Below are 18855 nucleotides of genomic sequence, written 5' to 3' on the forward strand. Positions count from 1 at the left end.
CTCTCTCAGCCTGCCTTCATAGGAGAGCTGTTCCAGCCCTCTGATCATCTTCGTGGCCCTCCTCTGGACTTGCTCCAACAGGTCCATGGCCTTCTTATGTTGGGGGCCCCAGAGCTGAACACAGTACTCCAGGTGGGGTCTCATGAGAGTGGAGTAGAGGGGGAGAATCACCTCCCTCGACCTGCTGGTCACGCTTCTTTTGATGCAGCCCAGGATATGGTTGCCTTTCTGGGCTGCAAACGCACATTGCCAGGTCATGCTGAGCTTGTTGTTAACCAACAACACCCCCAAGTCCTTCTCCTCAGGGCTGCTCTCAGTCCACTCATCGCCCAGCCTGTATTTGTGCTTGGGATTGCCCCGACCCATGTGCAGGACCTTGCACTTGGCCTTGTTGAACTTCATGAAGTTCGCACGGGCCCACCTCTCAAGTCTGTCAAGGTCCCCCTGGATGGCATCCCTTCCCTCCAGCGTGTCGACCACACCACACAGCTTGGTGTTGTTGGCAAACTTGCTGAGGGTGCATTCAATCCCACTGTCCATGCTGCTGACAAAGATGTTAAACAGCGCCAGTCCCAGTACCGACCCCTGAGGAACACCACTCATCACTGGTCTCCACTCAGACATCGAGCCGTTGACCGCAACTCTTTGAATATAAGACAATCTAGTCTGCTGCAGCTCACAAGGTAAATATCTAGGTCTCACAAACGAAGTCACTGCATAGTCAGCTTTCCACCCACGCATAGAAATATATGCATATGCATTTGCATTGTAGACGCTTGTCTTTTTCTGCTTCTTTGTATTTACACACAGAAGTGGTGAACATAATAGGTTGTTGTTTCCTTTATTTATAGCCCTCAAGAACAGCCAAAGTCCAAAACTATCATGCTCATGCCCTATCAATCTTGTTGAAAGGTACAGAGTGTATGGTAGAATTAAGAAAGCAATGAGGCAGCGTATTGACTGATTTGAGACTAGGTGTCTCAAGAGACTTACTCCAGTCCTTTGGAAAGTAAAGATGGATGACTAACAGAAATGAGAAGACAAGTTGAACAACCTCCTGCCAGTTCACTGATTAGAAAGAGATAATTAAAATGTTTTTTGCCATAGATTTGGCCTTGTAGGAATCAGCAGACCAAGTGCTAAATTGATCTCAGATCAATGGAGGAAAAAGACATTGTGAAGGATGGGGAAACAATTTGAAATGAACCTTCTGTGATAGACTGACAAAAATAAGGTAGTATCAGTAGTTTAGAGGACACCCAGCACTGGTCAGAACTGCTAGTCATGCTCAACAAATCCTGTGATACAAATAAGTTGTTTCAGCTGTTTTAAGCAAACAATCTCATTTACAGCATATCATTATTTTCACCAGAGTCTGTTCTTTTCTGTTAAATTCAGTGTAATTTTATACTTAGGCTTTTTCATAGTTGTATTTTTTCTTCCTTTTTTGTTAGCAACCTCTTCCTATCCAGTATCTCATCTTTTGACATAACAATAGAAGTAATCTTCTGTTTTGTCACAATCAATATTGTTCTTTCCTCTTGCAGAATTTTGAACATGCTTAAACCTTCACACAGGTTCTGTGTCTCCTGTGCCCAGAATACAACATGAACCTTGCATCAAACAGATTTCTTCCTTCCGCTTATCCACAAAATCTCTCCTGTTTAATTGTTATATCATATTCAAAGAGATAGTCATATCTTCTCTGTGGTGAGTTAATCTTGGCTAAGAGTCAACCATCCACCCAGCTGCTCACTCACTCCCCCTTCTCAAAGAACAGGAGGACAAAATGGGATGAAAAAGCTCAGGGGTCAAAATAGGGAGATTGCTTATCAGCTACCAACACAGGCAAAACAGACTCAACTTGGGAAAAATGAATGTTATTTATTGTCACTTAAAATAGATTTAGGTAGTGAGAAACAAAGGCGAAATTAAACCAACACCTTCCACCACCCCTTTTTCCCAGGTATAACTTTACTCCTTCACTCCTGTCTCCTCAATCTCCCCTACCCTGAGTGGCACAGGGGGATGGGGAATGGGGGGTTGTGGTCAGTCCATAACATAAATCGCTAATTTTTCTGAGTAAAAAAATTTTTTTTGCACCTGATTCTAGTGACTCAAAATCTGTTTTGAAATAGTTAGTATGCTACAAAAATACCTATTACATCTCAAAATTACTACATGTTAGTTGAAGAGTGTAAACCAACTTTTCCTATGATTCAGCTTAAAATCCTGAATCTATATAGAGGTGTTCAATAGTTAACTCACTGTCACTGGCCTAGTAACCTGCCCGCTGAGACACTATGCCCTCTTCTTTCTGTTTATTCTTAAAAATAATGTTTATGCATTATCCTACTTTACCCTCCTAAGTTCTCCATTCTCATTACTCAGAAAAATTAGCGAAGGCATAAGTAAGAGCTAGAAAAATATGTAGGTGAGGAGATGCTGTTTAACCCAAAATACCACAATATTTAATAACATAGCAAGCAACTGAAGAATATTCATCATTTTCTTTGGTTACAAACCACTATCAAACAGTATTATCATCTATAAAGGTCTAATTTTAAAACCCTTTCTGTAAGAAAGTGTATGCATCTGAAAGTAGCATTTCTCAGACACTACAATCAAAATTCATGTCACCAAACTTTGTACTTCTATATTGTAGACATTTAAAGCTGGAAGAATTTTCTAGACTCCCTTTACAGTCAATAGAGAAGAAAAAAAAAAAAAAAGCAGGATACGATCTCCTGCTACAGTATAAGAATAAAATTAGCCAGGTGGTTTGTCTCTTTAAAGATGCTTATATCTTTCTTTTGAATATAAAGAGTGACTGTACAACTAATTCAGACACAGATATTTAGATTTTAGATGTCTAAATGTTTCTGTTGAGCTTAGTGGTGTGAACCCCACTCTGTGACTCTTCCTCCAAAACCAATACCTTAGTTTCAGACTTCATGAACCATTTGTTAAAATTACAATTCAAGTGAAAGATAATAGGATTTCCTCTGCAAGGAAACGAGTGAGCAATTTGTGATTAAATAACAAAAGAAGAAGTTAAAGGTGAAAAGGAGGTGAAGATCTGATGTTTGACATTCAGATAAAATCAGAGCATCAGTAATGTATAGTGTAGCTTCCTAATGGAAGTCAATTTATGTTAGTAGATCTTTGCCCTTAGTTTAAGAGTTACTACAGCTGAAATAAATGGACCATGCTAGTGCTTACTCCCTTAAAATTAGGCTGGTTCCTTGGATCACATATGAGTGATGAATTCCTAACACTGAACCTGAATACTCCCAGTTTCAAGAAATGCTTTTCACTGTTCATAGGCAAATAAGTATAACACACTTTCAGATTCTCAAATAACTTTAAGTGACTTGGAATATTTATCATGAGCTTCCACCACACTTATTACAGAATAATATGTAATGTTACAGTCTCTGAATGTGATTTAGGACTATTCAAACGACATGCCTTTCAAGAAATGGAAATCACTTTTTATGTCAAGGGAAAGTCTTTCTGTTCTGTCCTTCGCAGAGTGATGTTCAGGGCAAGAACATGCAAATACCCTCAGAATGGAACTGGTTGCTATAAGTTAAACTAAAACTATTTTCTCATCAGTTTTAGCACTAGAAAAGTGAGATAGGAGACAGTAAACATTAAATCATCAGTATGACCAAAGTACTAGCTTTTTTTTCCCCCAAAGAATTTTCTTTCAAGTAGAGTTATAACAATTCACTTTATATGCAAAATTGTTGTCTAAATTTGTCCTCTGTATTGCTAAAATGTCTTTTAAAATTATACTGTCACATTGTTTAGCAGTAAAAGTGTGACTTTCTGCAGGAGAACTGTAACTTTCTGAATATCACAAACAAAAGGTCATACCTCAAGCATCAACATTCAGATGTTTAGAAGCTTGTATAAAACTAAATTGTTAATGAATTCATAATTCAAGTTTGTAATACAATGATATAAAAAGGATAGAAAAGTTACAATTTTTTTAAACCCTCAAATTCATATTTTTAATATATTTAGTAACTTTCACTGTAAATGCAAATAGCTAAAAAGGGAAAAAGCCCTGCAACTGCTGACTGTCTATAGAGATCATCCAAAGCAGCTTGTTTCTTCCTTGGAGTATTTCAGTGCCTGAATTCTGGCATCGAACTGTCACTATGATGAGTTCGGAGCTGATGTCCAAAGGCAGCCGTGCACTCAGGCGCATCCCATTGAAGTCACTAACGTACCGTGCATCCTCTGACACCGTACAAGCGCACATGCCCATACAATCAGAGCCTACCCATTTATCTGGCTCTCATTATTGCTACATCTGAGCGTGTAACAGTCTTTCATGTATCAACGTTCATTTTATGAGCTCAGACAATACCATTACCTCATTTTACAGATGAGGAGCAGGCAGACATATACAAAAGTAGAGCTCAATTCAAAACATGTAACTTACTGGACCATACCTACTTCAGAGCAGATTTCACAAAAATCTTTCTGTTTTGCCTTTGGCTTCATGCTGACATAAAGATGGAGATGCTATGAGAAGAATTACTACAGGATGATTGCAAGCAAGAAACATTCCTGCTATGAATCCTGTTATGAAATGGTTTATAAACATCATGCAGGTCACTAAATGGCAAAAACTACTCATACGTTTAAAGCATAAAGTACAAATATTTTCAGTAAAAGATGGAAGCATAATTTTATGTTTAAAATTATATTGGAGAGGATAATAAGTTATATATTCAGAGAAATATCACATTACAAGCAGAGGAATGAAATGATTTGGTATTGATAGGTCTTTTCCAGTTCCATGTGTCTCATTTACTATCCAATTTTGCTGTCAGTGTCTCATTTCTTTTCCTTTTTTTCCCAGATTCCTGTCTCTCTCTTTTCTATGACTATTTCTTAGTAACTTCAGTTACTTCTTTCCTCCCCCACCATTCAATTTGTTCATAAGACCACTGCAGTGTAGCTGTATTCCTCCCTTCCAAATGTGGCTTATAAAAAAATTTCAGTGCTTGTAATAAATGAAGAGCAAATATTACTGACTTTGAAATGAGCATCACTGGCACAAAAGATAACAACACCCAAACTCTGCAGATCCTATTAACAGTTTGCAAAGAATATGAAAGAATTCCAATGTGGACACATTACATTGTGCTATCCACAGAAAAATCCTGTGTTGAAAGAAGGAGAAAAACAAAATAGTTGCTCTGATGCAAATCAAAGGTACAGAGTACTGAGAAATAAACAAAAAAATGGGAAGTAACCAGTGTAAGTTTCTAGCTCTCTGATGGATCTTCATAAATTGTGTTCAAAATATAATTTAAAAACAAATGATAAAACATTTAAAGGAGTAAACAACATAGTAAAAGGTGGAAAGATTACGCTGATAAGCTTTACTGAAATCACATCTGAGCTTGGTTCTTTTGTAATAAAACTAGCTATAGCTACAGTCCCCCTGTCTGAGAAGCAAAACAGCATAGTTAATAAAGTCAAAAGGAAAATTCATTAGAGTACTGCTGATGGTAGTGTCAGCATCAATAGATGATTCAAAAGGTTGTCTTGGCAACTGTACAGTAGCATAAAGACAATTATTTGTCCATATCAGAAGAACAAGACTTTATTCAGAAGAACTACTCAAACATTCATGCTTCACTCCTTGTATATCCCCCCCAAAAGATATTTAAGCACCAGTTTAGCTTTGATTACATCCTTTAAATTCATAAATTAAGGAGAAAAGGAAAATACATAATAGCTTGACCATTACTGGATTTCTTGCATAAAGCCCAGAGTTTTCAGCTAAACTCAAGCTTCTTTTGTTTTAGAAAGATAACTGATGTCGATCTGAAGATTAGAAGTGACAGAGTACTCCCTCATCCCTAGGTGTTTCAATGATTAATTGTCCTTACTCATTTCAAGTCAGGATTTTTCTATGCCTAGCTTCCAGCTGTGGGATTTTGTTACACTTCTAGTTTACAGATTAAAGAGCCTACCACTGACAGAAATCTTTTTTTCCCCCACAGATTTATTTATATGTTATCAAGACACATTTTAACTTTTCCTTTAACAACTTAAAGACGCAAAGGTATAATTTAATGTTAATCAGACGCTTAAGCACTTTCTTTAACAATGATGCTTTCCTAGAATGACTGCCAAATTTTGTAAAAGAAGTATAAACAGTGAATCAACCATTATGAACACAATTTTCCATACCAGTCACTGCATTACAACCATGGAAAGAGAAACTTGGCACCTGTCAGACATACAATCATAGGTTTCCCTGGGAACTAGGCTGTTAACTGTTGTAATAGACAATCTTTCCCTCCCCCCCTCCCCCCCCCCCCCCCCCCCCCGTAATTTAAAAGGGAATCCTTAATATTTTCAGGGAAATCAGGAAGGAGAATGAAGAAGTCATTTCCTAACATGGTGCAGAAAATGTGGGTTTTTTTCAGGAAGAGCAAAAGTTTTGAGGCCAATTTATATGTAGTTATTACAGCCTATACTGTAGTTAAGAAGCTTAACAGTAATATGGCTGCTTATTCTGAGAGTTGCACATACACTCTGGGTGAACACAGCTTCATCCCCAGAAGAACTTTAAAAGTACAAAGCACAGTATGTACTACAGGCTTAACATTTTATCTACATCTAGCAAAGACTATCAACTCCTGACTGACCAGGCCCCTCAAGGAGGCCACGAGGCGCTGCCTGACCTTTTAGCAGCGTTACAGCAGAAGGCATCCATCATCTGTATGTTACAAAGGATAGCATCAGGAAAGAAAGACAGCAAGCTGCAGCATGAGATGAGGAAAAGGTATTTTGCTATTTTTCATATACAGAATTGTACTGGTTTGGGCTGGGATGGAGTTCATTTTCTTCATAGCAACTCCAATAGCGCTATGTTTTGGATCTGTGCTGAAAACAGTGCTGATAACACAGGGATGTTTTTGTTCCTGCTGAGCAGTGCTTACACAGTCAAGGCTTTTCTGCTTCTCACCCCACCCCCCAGTGAGCAGGCTGAGGGGGCACAAGAAGTTGGGAGGGGACACAGCTGGGACAGCTGATCCCAACTGACCCAAGGGGTATTTGTGGTGGGTTGACCCTGGCTGGATGCCAGGTGCCCACCAAAGCCGTTCTATCACCCCCCCTCCTCAGCTGGACAGGGGAGAGAAAATATAACAAAGAGCTTGTGGGTCGAGATAAGGACAGGAGAGATCACTCACCAGTTACCGTCACGGGCAAACCAGACTCAGCTTGGGGAAAATTAACTCCATTTATTACAAATCAACCAGAGTAGGGTAATGAGAAATAAAACCAAATCTCAGAACACCTTCCCTCCACCCCTCCCTTCTTTCCGGGCACAACTTCACTCCCGGATTCTCTACCAACCCCCCAGCGGCACAGGGGGACTGGGAAATGGGGTTTACGGTCAGTTCATCACACGTTTTTTCTGCCGCTTCATCCTCCTCAGGGGGAGGACTCATCACACTCTTCCCTGCTCCAGCGTGGGGTCCCACCCACAGGAGACAGTCCTCCACTAACTTCTCCAACGTGGGTCCTTCCCACGGGCTACAGTTCCTCACAAACTGCTCCAGCATGGGTCCTTTCCATGCCGTGCAGTCCTTCAGGCACAGACTGCTCCAGTGTGGGTCCCCCACGGGGTCACAAGTCCTGCCAGAAAACCTGCTCCGTGGGCTTCTCTCTCCACAGATCCGCAGGTCCTGCCAGGAGCCTGCTCCAGCATGGGGTTCCCATGGGGTCACAGCCTCCTTTGGGAACCCACCTGCTCCGGCGTGGGGTCCTCCACGGGCTGCAGGTGGAGATCTGCTCCCCCGTGGACCTCCCTGGGCTGCAGGGGGACAGCCTGCCTCACCATGGTCTTCACCACGGGCTGCAGGGGAATCTCTGCTCCGGCGCCTGGAGCATCTCCTCCCCTCCTTCTGCACTGACCTGGGGGTCTGCAGGGCTGTTTCTCTTACATGTTCTCACTCCTCTCTCCGGCTGCCGTTTTCCATCTGTCCCAACTTTTTTTCCCTTCTTAAAAATGTTATCACAGAGGCGTTACCACTATTGCTGATTGGCTCGGCCTTGGCCAGCGGCGGGTCCGTCTTAGAGCAGGCTGGTATGGGCTCTGTCGGACACAGGGGAAGCTTCCAGCAGCTTCTCACAGAAGCCACCCCTGTAACCCCCCCCACTACCAAAACCTTGCCACACAAAGTCAATACAGTATTCCACACCGTAGGACGTCATGCTCAGCAATAAAAGCTAGAGGGAGAAATTCAGAGTGATGGCATTTGTCTTCCCAAGTCACCGTTATGCATGATGGAGCACTGCTTTCCTGGAGATGGCTGAACACCTGCCTGCCAATGGGAAGTGGTGAATGAATTCCTTGTTTTGCTTCGCTTGTGTGCGCAGCTTTTACTTTACCTATTAAACTGTCTTTATCTCGACCCGCAAGTTTTCTCACTTTTGCCCTTCCAATTCCCTTCCCCATCCCACTGGAGGAGTGTGAGCAAGTGGCTGTGTGGGGGTTAGCTGCATACTGGCATTAAACCACATTGAGCCCTATTGGGGTTTTCTAGGAATACTTAAGCAAAAGTATTCACAATGTTATTTGCTTTCATTAAAATTAAGGCAAAATTTTGGTCTATTTTGGGGTCAGGATACAATACTGCATTCTTATTCTTTCCTGTCTAACAAAGGCTGGTGTTACTCTATCTGGTATTACAGAAAACAGAGAAATAATACTGAAGGGTCATATATATTTCCATTGGATTGAAATCCCAATGTATTGTTGATTAGAATTATTAGTAAAGTATTATATATGTATATACATTTTAAAACTCTTATTTAAAGTATTATTTATAATTCTGTTTCATTATTTTAATTAAAAAAGGAAAAACTGATGATAAAATAGCTATATAGATGCAGTCACAAGAAGCTTACTGAGTCACAACTTCTGAATAAACAAAGCTGATGAAATCCACCAGGACACTTCCTGTTAAACGTATTCAGCTAACACTCTGGCTTCAACTGACCTTATTCATGGATGCAAAGTCCAGGAAGGTGGTGGTGAGAAGATCTCTCTTGAAAAGAAAGAGGACTGCAGATTCTGACTTTTTCACTTTATACCTCAGGGATATGAAAACACATTTCAGCTTGAAGTAACTATGTAACATCTGTATAGAGTGTTTGTGGTTGAACTTGATATAAAAAATTCATGCATATTCTTGAGGGTAAGAAACGAAGCCCTAAGATTTATTAAATTATTTACAGATGTAACAAAGATGCGTAGACCTTCTCAAAGAGCAGAAGCAGTAGTATGCTGAATTAAAGAAACGATCCATCTAATCTAGTATTCTAACTCCAGCACATAACAGTGTTGGTAATTTCACAGGAAAATCCGTAACAAAATTTTCTTTATTAAGCAATTACTGAATTCTTGAGAAAGCTATCCATGACAGAACTTTCTTTCTATACACCAGGTGTACTTAAGAAGTGGTACACACATTAAGGGTAAGTAAGACTTCAGTTCATTGTGGCACAGAGCAGTGACTTTCTGCTGCTACTGCCACTAATATACCAGTTAAGCTTAGTGCTGAATGCTCTACTCAGTTTGTTAGCAGGCTTTTTGCTGTTCTTATTTATGTTTGCCAATAAATTCTTAAATCTTACCTTCATTTCCCTGTCACAAAAATATTATGAGGAAAAAGTTAAAAATTAAAAATTCAAAAAGAAAGTCTTTTGAACTTGTTCCCGTCATGATTTCTTCCATTTATTTCAAAATAAATACAGTTAAACAGACCGATCATGACTACATGCATCAGCTTTCAAAAATAGCTATCAAAAATACAGCATTTCTTGCACAACCAACAACATAAAGGTACGAACCACATACAAATGGCACAATTTCTTTATTTGAGTGCCTGTTTGAACCCAAGGTAGGAGAAATGTCATGCAATTTAATCACCTATTTCATCATGTGAAGTATGAAAGAGATATGCCAGTTACTGGAAACACTAATATCAGCAAGGACAAAGGCATGTTTCTCTTCTCTGCTCTTACCCATCCTACCATCTTTCGTCTATCTTGTCACCTTCTGGAGACACCCTAAGTGTTGGATGCACAAAAGAACTTCCCATAATTTGTCCTACAGTTCCCTGAAACCCACTATATTCTTCCTTTCGTGCTGTTCCAGCCCTTAATAACAACCCATTTTACTGTTTGCTCCACATGCCCAAACATTGTTATGAGACCCGATGGCTGAGAAGATTGCTTTGTCACTGTTAACCTGAGCTAAGGCTATGTTAGCCTATAAGATATCTGATTATACAACAGTCACGCAGAACAGCAATTTGATAGCCCATCTGTGTAGACGGTTAATTGCACCTACACAGAATGTGTTAAGAGTGTTGGTACATTACCATTATTATCCTGGTATACCATCTATTATTAGGAAGCTGAGTGCGCAATCAAGAACACAGCATGCAAAACATATATTTATTCTAACTGTGAGTCACAGTGCTGAAAAAAAGCAAATACCAACAACAACAAAAAGCAATTCACAAGATGCATGTAAACCCTGGAGCTTATCTTTCCAAAAGGAAGTTATTTCTTATTTCTGTTTTAATAGGAAGATATGCTACTCTACTATATGCTAATAATGATTTTATATATTGGATTTGCTTAGAAAAAGAGCATTTGTATGGCTTTCATTCTAACTTAGGTACTTTTTGAAATGAAAATTTTAATAGCTTTGCCCCAGCGGGGCAATGCAGTCTACTGAAAATAGCTTCAGTGATAATGCATAGAATCTAAAGATTTTTCTGAAAACCAGTAGGAGGTAATCCAGTCTGCCTGACTTAGGTGTTTCTCTCTATTTAGTATCTACTTCTAGACCAAGTTCAACGTCTACTGCTTTCATCAGTGAATAGCCTGAGTCCCAGTTGCAGACAACAGCAGTAGCATTCCTGCTAGAAAAACAGCCTAACTACGGTGACCGTGCAGTGGAAGCATGATGTACCTGAGTAACTTGATCAGCAGATAAACAACAGGCCACTGAGCAGGACTTCTTTTGCCATCAAAGGACTAATGAAGGTCCACAAAAGACACCTGTAGCATTCCAGACATGGAAACATCCAGTTACAGGTTCATCAGAATGTATGACATTAATTGAAAATACAGGTAATTTTGGAATTCGAAGGTACTCAGCATATGGTAAAGTAACAGCCCTTAAAAGCAAGTGATAAAGACGTGACAGAAGATAATAACCAAGAGAAAAATGTTAAACAGACAGATTAGATATGTCTTGAATTTGGACTGTTTTAGTCTGGGCTACTAAACAGGTAGCCCCACAATATGACAGCACAAGTACAACAGTCTTACATTAACTACTTGCCATGTACATCCAATAAAGGGACACCCATTACATGGTTGAATTCCATGGTTAAAGTTAAATGAGCACATTTTAACTTTGGAGTAATCAATATAATATTGAATAGCAGGTAAACTGTTCCAGGGCCAACCTTGGAATAAATAGGTTAAAGTGCCAATATCCACACATTTCTGACTTCTTTCAGTGCAGCAGCAGAGTTCAAGGCTTCTGCTCTTTAGAAGAGAACTTGGAGAAATATATCCATACTACTGTCTGAACATAAAGACATGAGATCAACAGAGATGATGAAACACCAGCAAAATTTCACACAGATGATGACAGTGAAGAAACTACTGTGTCCGATCTGGCAGCCAGAAGTTCAGTGTGTTGCTTATTGCACACCAGCTTTGGTTTTTTTTCCCCAGCACTTAGCATATAGCCTGACAAATCCAGAAACTCTTACATGGAATGGGAAAACTGGCAGCCTATTTTCTACACAGAGATCCAGGCATGGTCATTTTTTATCTAGCTATTATCTAACAGAAAGGAACTCTCAAATTCCCTGGACTAAACTTGTCTGTACCAAAGTCTGTGGAATGCCATGCAGAAAAAGTGTTTAACCTATAAAATGCTCTACATGATTGTGTCCAAACACGTTTAGCTTGGGTTATTGTTAGATGATAAATTGAGAAAGATTCTCTTAAATTTAACTCCTAGGAAAATAATCTGTATATTGATATCCCCAGCATTGTTTTCATTATCAGCTCTGCCATAAGCACTCTTTATGCAAAACAATTTTTGAACTATGCAATAGAACAAATCAAAGTCTACCTCGATGCTGGTTAAGTTATTTCTAACTAAGAAAATCCTTATATTATGACTCACATATATTTTTAGAGCTTTAAGACTTAATAATGTCATCTCACATTTCAGTACAGTGCTTATCTTGGATGTTTAGATATGAAATGCTGATGTGTAATGCATAATCAAGGCCTTGCAAGTGAAAAATGTGACAAAGGTCCATGAATATAATTAACCTGCTTGAAAAAGGCAGAGAAATTAGGAATAGGCATATATAAAACATGACTCCAGTCATTTAGTCACAGATTTTACAAGGAAGATGAATATTTTAAAACAACACTTTAATCTTGATGTTGACAGTAGATAAAATTAAGCAGGTGATTCATTTTTTCCTCATACATGTTTCTGTTATAACATCTATAAAATGTACGCACTCTTGAACTGCTATATAAATCCTATATATATGCTATATAAATCTCATTCTTGTAGCTCACACGTGGTAACACTTGTTTCAGATTTTTACAACTACCTTCAGATAAGAGAACTATTGTCACAGCGCCTACAACGTACATTTCACAGTCTATTCATGGCACTTCATAATCAACAATATCTGAGTAGATTCTATTATTTTGCATATAAAAAGTCATCATCAGCATTGATTACTTTACCCTTTATTTCCACTAGTGTAGGACTATCATTCTTTTGAAGTACAGCCTAATAATTACATTCTACAAGTTGAGGTATGCATTCTCAGTACACTTTATATGATGTGTCTTCTACACCGAGCCTGAGCAAAAAAATAAAAAAGACCATGGAAAAATACCTGTGCTACTCTCCAACAATAGTAGGAGGCATGTACTTTTTTATGTTCTCAAAACTATATTTTTAAATGTTTTAATGGTTAACAAAATATATTTAAAAATTAGGATATGCCACAATTAAAGTTGCTGTTAGCAGTCCTAATTCAGCCAATTTATGTACACACATTATTTTGGCACAGACTTCCATACAGCACTTTTTTTTTTTTTATCCCAGCCTTTATCAGTGATTACTTAATGAATTGTTCTTGAATAATTTGTGTTTATATACTACCTTGCCATATTACTGTAGATGATTCAAACCTTCCTCTGTAAGCAAAATTATTTATTGTCAAATGCTTCTATAGTTCTTAATGATACTACATAGCATTCTTTATTAATAAAACTACATTTTCATAATGTCATTTGAAGACAATAAAAGGAGTTACCCTATTTTATAAATGGAGAAATTGGGCACAGACAAATGAAGGTGGCCCTAATTTGGGAACTTTATCACATGACTCATCTATTAGCGAAAACCACATTAGTCTGAGTTTGAGATGCTCAAGGATCAGATGTCTATTTGCAGGTATGAGAGTTTTTGTTCAAATAGTCCTAAGGTACTCTAACTGGGCAGCCAGAAAATAAAGAATTCAAGTAGCAAAAGAAGTGGATGAAGAACCTTCTAATATCATGTAAGACTGTGTAAATAGCAGGAATTAGATGTAAATCTTTAGGACAGCATTCCAGAATCTTACCAGTGATGATGTGTATCCTAATAAAAAAAGAGAGGCAGTGACTGATCTCTGCCCCTGCCAGTGGCACAGCCTGGCTACATCACATTTGACTCCAGGTCTCCTCTGAACCCTTTGTGGGGTCCCTGTGACCAGGAGACATTATTTTTATTTTTGAGGGGTGGGTGGGAGGGTGTCAATTCAAAATGTCTGAAATTATGTGAAGGTTGTGTGACAACTGATCAAATTAATGTTTCTATAAGATGAAAGTGAGGCTATCTACTGATTACAATGGAGTATGACATGAGGGCAGCCAAGACAGTCTAGGAGCATACAGCCTGATGGGATAGTGCTGGAGGATTACACAGGGTAGAAGGAACTAAATCTGGATCAGTCATGTCCATGCTGCCTACCAGGAGTGTTCCCTAGCGCATGCTATTTCAATGACTAGGCACTCTATCAGACATTTTATTTACACTGCTCAGGTTAAGCATCCAATCTCCATGACCAGGTGGCATCAGCGAGCTCAGGCTCACAATGGGCAACCTGTCGCACTGCTCCATCAATCTCCTAGAGATTTTTTTCCCTAAAATTCATTCTGAACTCCTTAAACCACAATTTATAGCCATTTCAGTTTGCTACATCATCTGACACTGCCAAGAAAAAGTTGTCTGTCATCCTTGTAGCTACACTTCCAACAGTTGTAGGCAGATATTAGATTGCTTTGGAGCCTCCTTTTCACCACAGTAAAGAGGCACAGATCCTGCACCCTCTTTTCATAGGAGGTGCTCTAGGCCCAAGCCATCTTGATAGCCATGTGCTAGACCTCTCCAGTTTCTTCACATCCCTTTTGAACCATGAGCCCAGAACTGGACATGGCAGTGGGGGTAACAATACCTGGGATAACATTTTTCAATCCACTGAACTTGTCTTTTTCTAATGCAGCCCAGTAAATTTGCATTATTTGCAAGGAATGCACCATGCAACTGTGCACGGATCCATTCCAGTTTGTGTTTATAATTTGGACCAGTCCCATCTAGAGCAGAATTGTCTTGGAGAGAGCTAGTCTGAGTAGTTTAAAATAGCTAACTGACAATTTGATTTCACTTGGGAGACACTCCAGAGAAAGAGTATTTATCAAAATGAACAATTCCTCATTGAAAAAAGAAAGTTTGTTCTTATTTACATGCCTAAAGTACAGAATTATTTTTAATAATATCCAACAGCTCCTGTTATTTTCACAGGGGAGTGTTGAGTAGGCATTTGTGTGACTTCTAGTCACAGTTTATTTAATTCTACTTCCAACTGTATTTGTTCTGAGCATTTCTGAATTTCTGAGACATTCACAAGTCTGTTACTCTATTTGCCAGCCCTTTTGAAAAGGTAGGTGTAAGTTATGAGATAAAATCACATATTTCTGAATGTTAAATCCTACTACTTAATATTGTTTAAAATATGACCTCAGAAACTCGGCTGATTAAACAATCCCACTGATGTCTCATTCTTTAGTATTCTTCTCTGATGTTTGGCTGAGTGTTTATTACCACTCTATAAATGGAAAAGGTTGTTATTTTCAAAGTTTAATGTATAATAGAAAAGACTTAGTTTTTACTCTTCAGTATTTTCACTGTGTTAAAAAAGGTTTTTTGTCTTTGTACCATCCCCAAAAAATAAAGAAAAAATATCCTTTTAGATTAAAACTTACTCTCACACTGTGCTTAATAGAACAATATATCTATTTGCTTCTAGTACCCTGAATACATTTTTATGTGTTGTGCTGTTATGCATGAAAAATGCTATAACTTCAGACCAGAAAATAGTATACTTATCTCATGGTGCTTTATGTTATATAATTGATCCAAACACGAAAGCACTGGTTTTTTTTCACAGAAATAGACAAATGATTTAACTTTTTAATTAAACTTTAAAGCTTTTAATTAAATGCCTAAATTGGAAAGAACTATTTCAGTTTAAACTGTCTTTAGATTGCTCAATATGTACTTTCCTATTGCATCTCCTCTGACCTGGAAAGTAACAAAGAGCAATAAACCACATTCCCACTTCTTAATTGGTACAATTAACACTTCTTTAATTATCCAGGCAGACAAGCACTGATTGTGCAAATGCTGCAGGTAAAACAGAAACTGATGCTTTTAAACCCAATTCTGTCACTAATGTATTTCAAATGCTTTTAAAGTATCCACCGGCTGAATAACTTAATTTTCTTGTTTCCCACACTATTGTTGTACTATACTTCCAATGCATTTCCAAGGGAAGCAACATGGCCCAGTGGATTAAGCACAACTTTAACAAATTCTGTAGTCTTTTCATCTGACTTTAATCTGAGGTGACCTTGAGGAAGCAGCTTTGATTCTTTACACATTGGACACCTCTGTACTTTCTATATACAGATGATAAACTCTTTGATACACAGAGCATTTCCATGTCTGTGCCCAGAACTTCATGTTCCTGACCCCAGCAAGGGATTCTAGACACCACTGCTGTGCTAGAAATAAGAAAATAGATCTAGATCTCTTATTAGTCAACACAGTGGCATGGACAACCACATCCACCTGTAGAAATCAAATATATCAATAATCAAACATCAAAGATATCCACCCAATTTATTTTCTGTTTTGAATCTCAACTATGAAGGACACTACCTTTCCACGGAATATCAATTTTCTTTTTATATCTTACAAAGTTGCTCTATGCACTAATGCTGTAGACTAACAGAGCTCTGTAAGAAGTGCTTTACATTGCCTAAGCACTAGCCGTGGTGTCAGATGTCTGCCCCCCCAGATATGGATTTGGTGGATGGTGGTGGCATGGGGAAGCAAGAGTGGGGCTGCTCCATGAAGGAGAGCAACCCAGGAGCTAAGGGTCAGCGCTGTGCTCTCACTGACCAGGACACAGTCCCACAAGACCTGAGCAGGGCTGCATGGTGATAATAAGAGGTTTCTTCACCAATGCAGTGCACTTCAGACATGATCAAGCACTAAATGCAGTCCAGGGTTCATCTGGGAAGTCCACTCAGAAAAAGCAGCAGGCCGGGCTGAGAAAGACCTACAGACAAGGTCATGAAATACATCCAAGGTCATGACATACATCCAAGGTCCATGCAACAAACGGGACTGCAGACAGAATACATGTGCCACAAGCCTAAGGTCTGTGCAGGACACTGGGCCTCTTAAAGCATCAATTCAAGGCCTCTCCCAAAGACCAGCCACTGGCTCTGAGGAAATACAGTATGCCCCCACTGCATCCTCACTGTGGAATTTATAAAATGCAACCCCATTCTTTCTGTCATAAATGCCTGCTACAGCTGATGTCCAAGGAAAAGAAGGACACCAGGAAAACTGAGGAATATATCTTAATTCTCTTCTGATTTGGTAAAGGCTAGGCAATGTTGACTGGGCATGCTTCATCTCAGCTACCATAGATAGATTTCAGCAAACACTGTAAAATCTGTATCTAGCAGAAGCCTCTTCAGCACTGGAAGCCTGAATCAATCATTCAGGTTCCCTTTCTATTTTAAGCAATGATCTCAACCTTTCAGTGAAGTGATAAATATGACAATCCATTAGAAATATAAAATATAGTAAGAATAGAGACACGCTAATGCACACAATTAAAATTTGTTTTGTTTACAAGAAAAAAAGCATGGCTATAAAGCTAAAAGGTCAACTTCTTTTTATTCACAGCACCTGATACAACGTAAACTTTTCTTGCTTCAAGTATATCCTTGAGGAAGCTGCCAGAGCATGTTACTTGTCAGATTAAGAGTGAAGCAAAGGAAATTATTACAGTTTCTCATTCTCTTTCTCTGCCATTTATCTATGGAGATTTAAAAAACTTCTTTCTTTCATTCCCTAACACAAAATGTCACCTAAGTATAAAAGATGTCAACTTGGTACAGGCCTTACTTCATATTTATTAAATCAATGGAGCTATTTCACTAACACATGCTGTTAAATCAGGGTATCACCTAAGAACCTAAAAAAAATTATGAATCCTAAAATTCAAGCTTATGTTACTATAGCACAATAATTACCATACATTTCTTATCACACTCTCAAGTTTGCATTGCTATCGTGATAACAGCTACTTTATGCTAATCTACTATTTATTTGAAACATCAGGTGAGATTAAAGCTCATTATAAAGTAAAATAAAATCACATAGATAAGGCAAAAGTCAATCCAAGATAAAATTTACCTTTTTATTCTAGTATTTTAGGGATGTTTTGTATTTCATTAACAATTTGGTGTTAAATTTGCTCTGCTGAATAACACCATCACATAATTCTAGCACAAATTACCCAGTCTTAAGGGGGAAGAGGAGGTGGCATGTTTTCAAGCGATGTAAGATCAAAACAGATAATGAAGGTTTACACTTCATCAGTACTGACTTTCTGATGAAGAATACCATTCATTCATACGTGAATTTACATACACAAAATTCACATTTTTACTCTAGACTAGAAAATGACTGGCCTTATATAATGAATCAGTAATCAGCTTGAGTGATTGATAGGAAATACATTCAAAGTTTCATGCAACTTTAATTTTATACTTTGGATTGTTGTGCAAAATGTCTGATAAGGAAAGAATGTTGGTCACTAATATGCTTGACAAATGGATTAAACTCAAGAAGATAAAACTTTTACTGAACAGGTTTAAATTAACAGTCCATAATGCTTTGAGAAAAATATTCAGACAGCAATTGTTTTTTTGAAGATGCTTCACAAAGTCTGACCAATTATGAAAACGTGAATCACAGCAAAATAAAATATGAAAAAAGGAATCTAAAGATAGAGTTTGAAGGAAAAGAAAGACTTTTAAAGTATACTGGTACTGAGAAATTCTCATTATAGAATATATCCGTTATTACATTTGAGTGCACCCTTACCAAGTTCGCAGATGACACCAAGCTGAGTGGTTCAGTTGATACACAGGAGGGAAGGGATGCCATCCAGAGAGACCTTGACAGGATGAGGAGTGGCACCATGTGAACCTCATGAAGTTCCACAAGGCCAAGTGAAGGTCCTGCACATGGGTTGGGGCAATCCCCAATGTCAATACAAACTAGGGGTTGAACTGATTGAGAGTGGCCCTGAGGAGAAGGACTTGGGGATACTGGTG

This window comes from Harpia harpyja, chromosome 17, assembly GCF_026419915.1.
Source record: "Harpia harpyja isolate bHarHar1 chromosome 17, bHarHar1 primary haplotype, whole genome shotgun sequence".
Classification (NCBI taxonomy): domain Eukaryota; kingdom Metazoa; phylum Chordata; class Aves; order Accipitriformes; family Accipitridae; genus Harpia; species Harpia harpyja.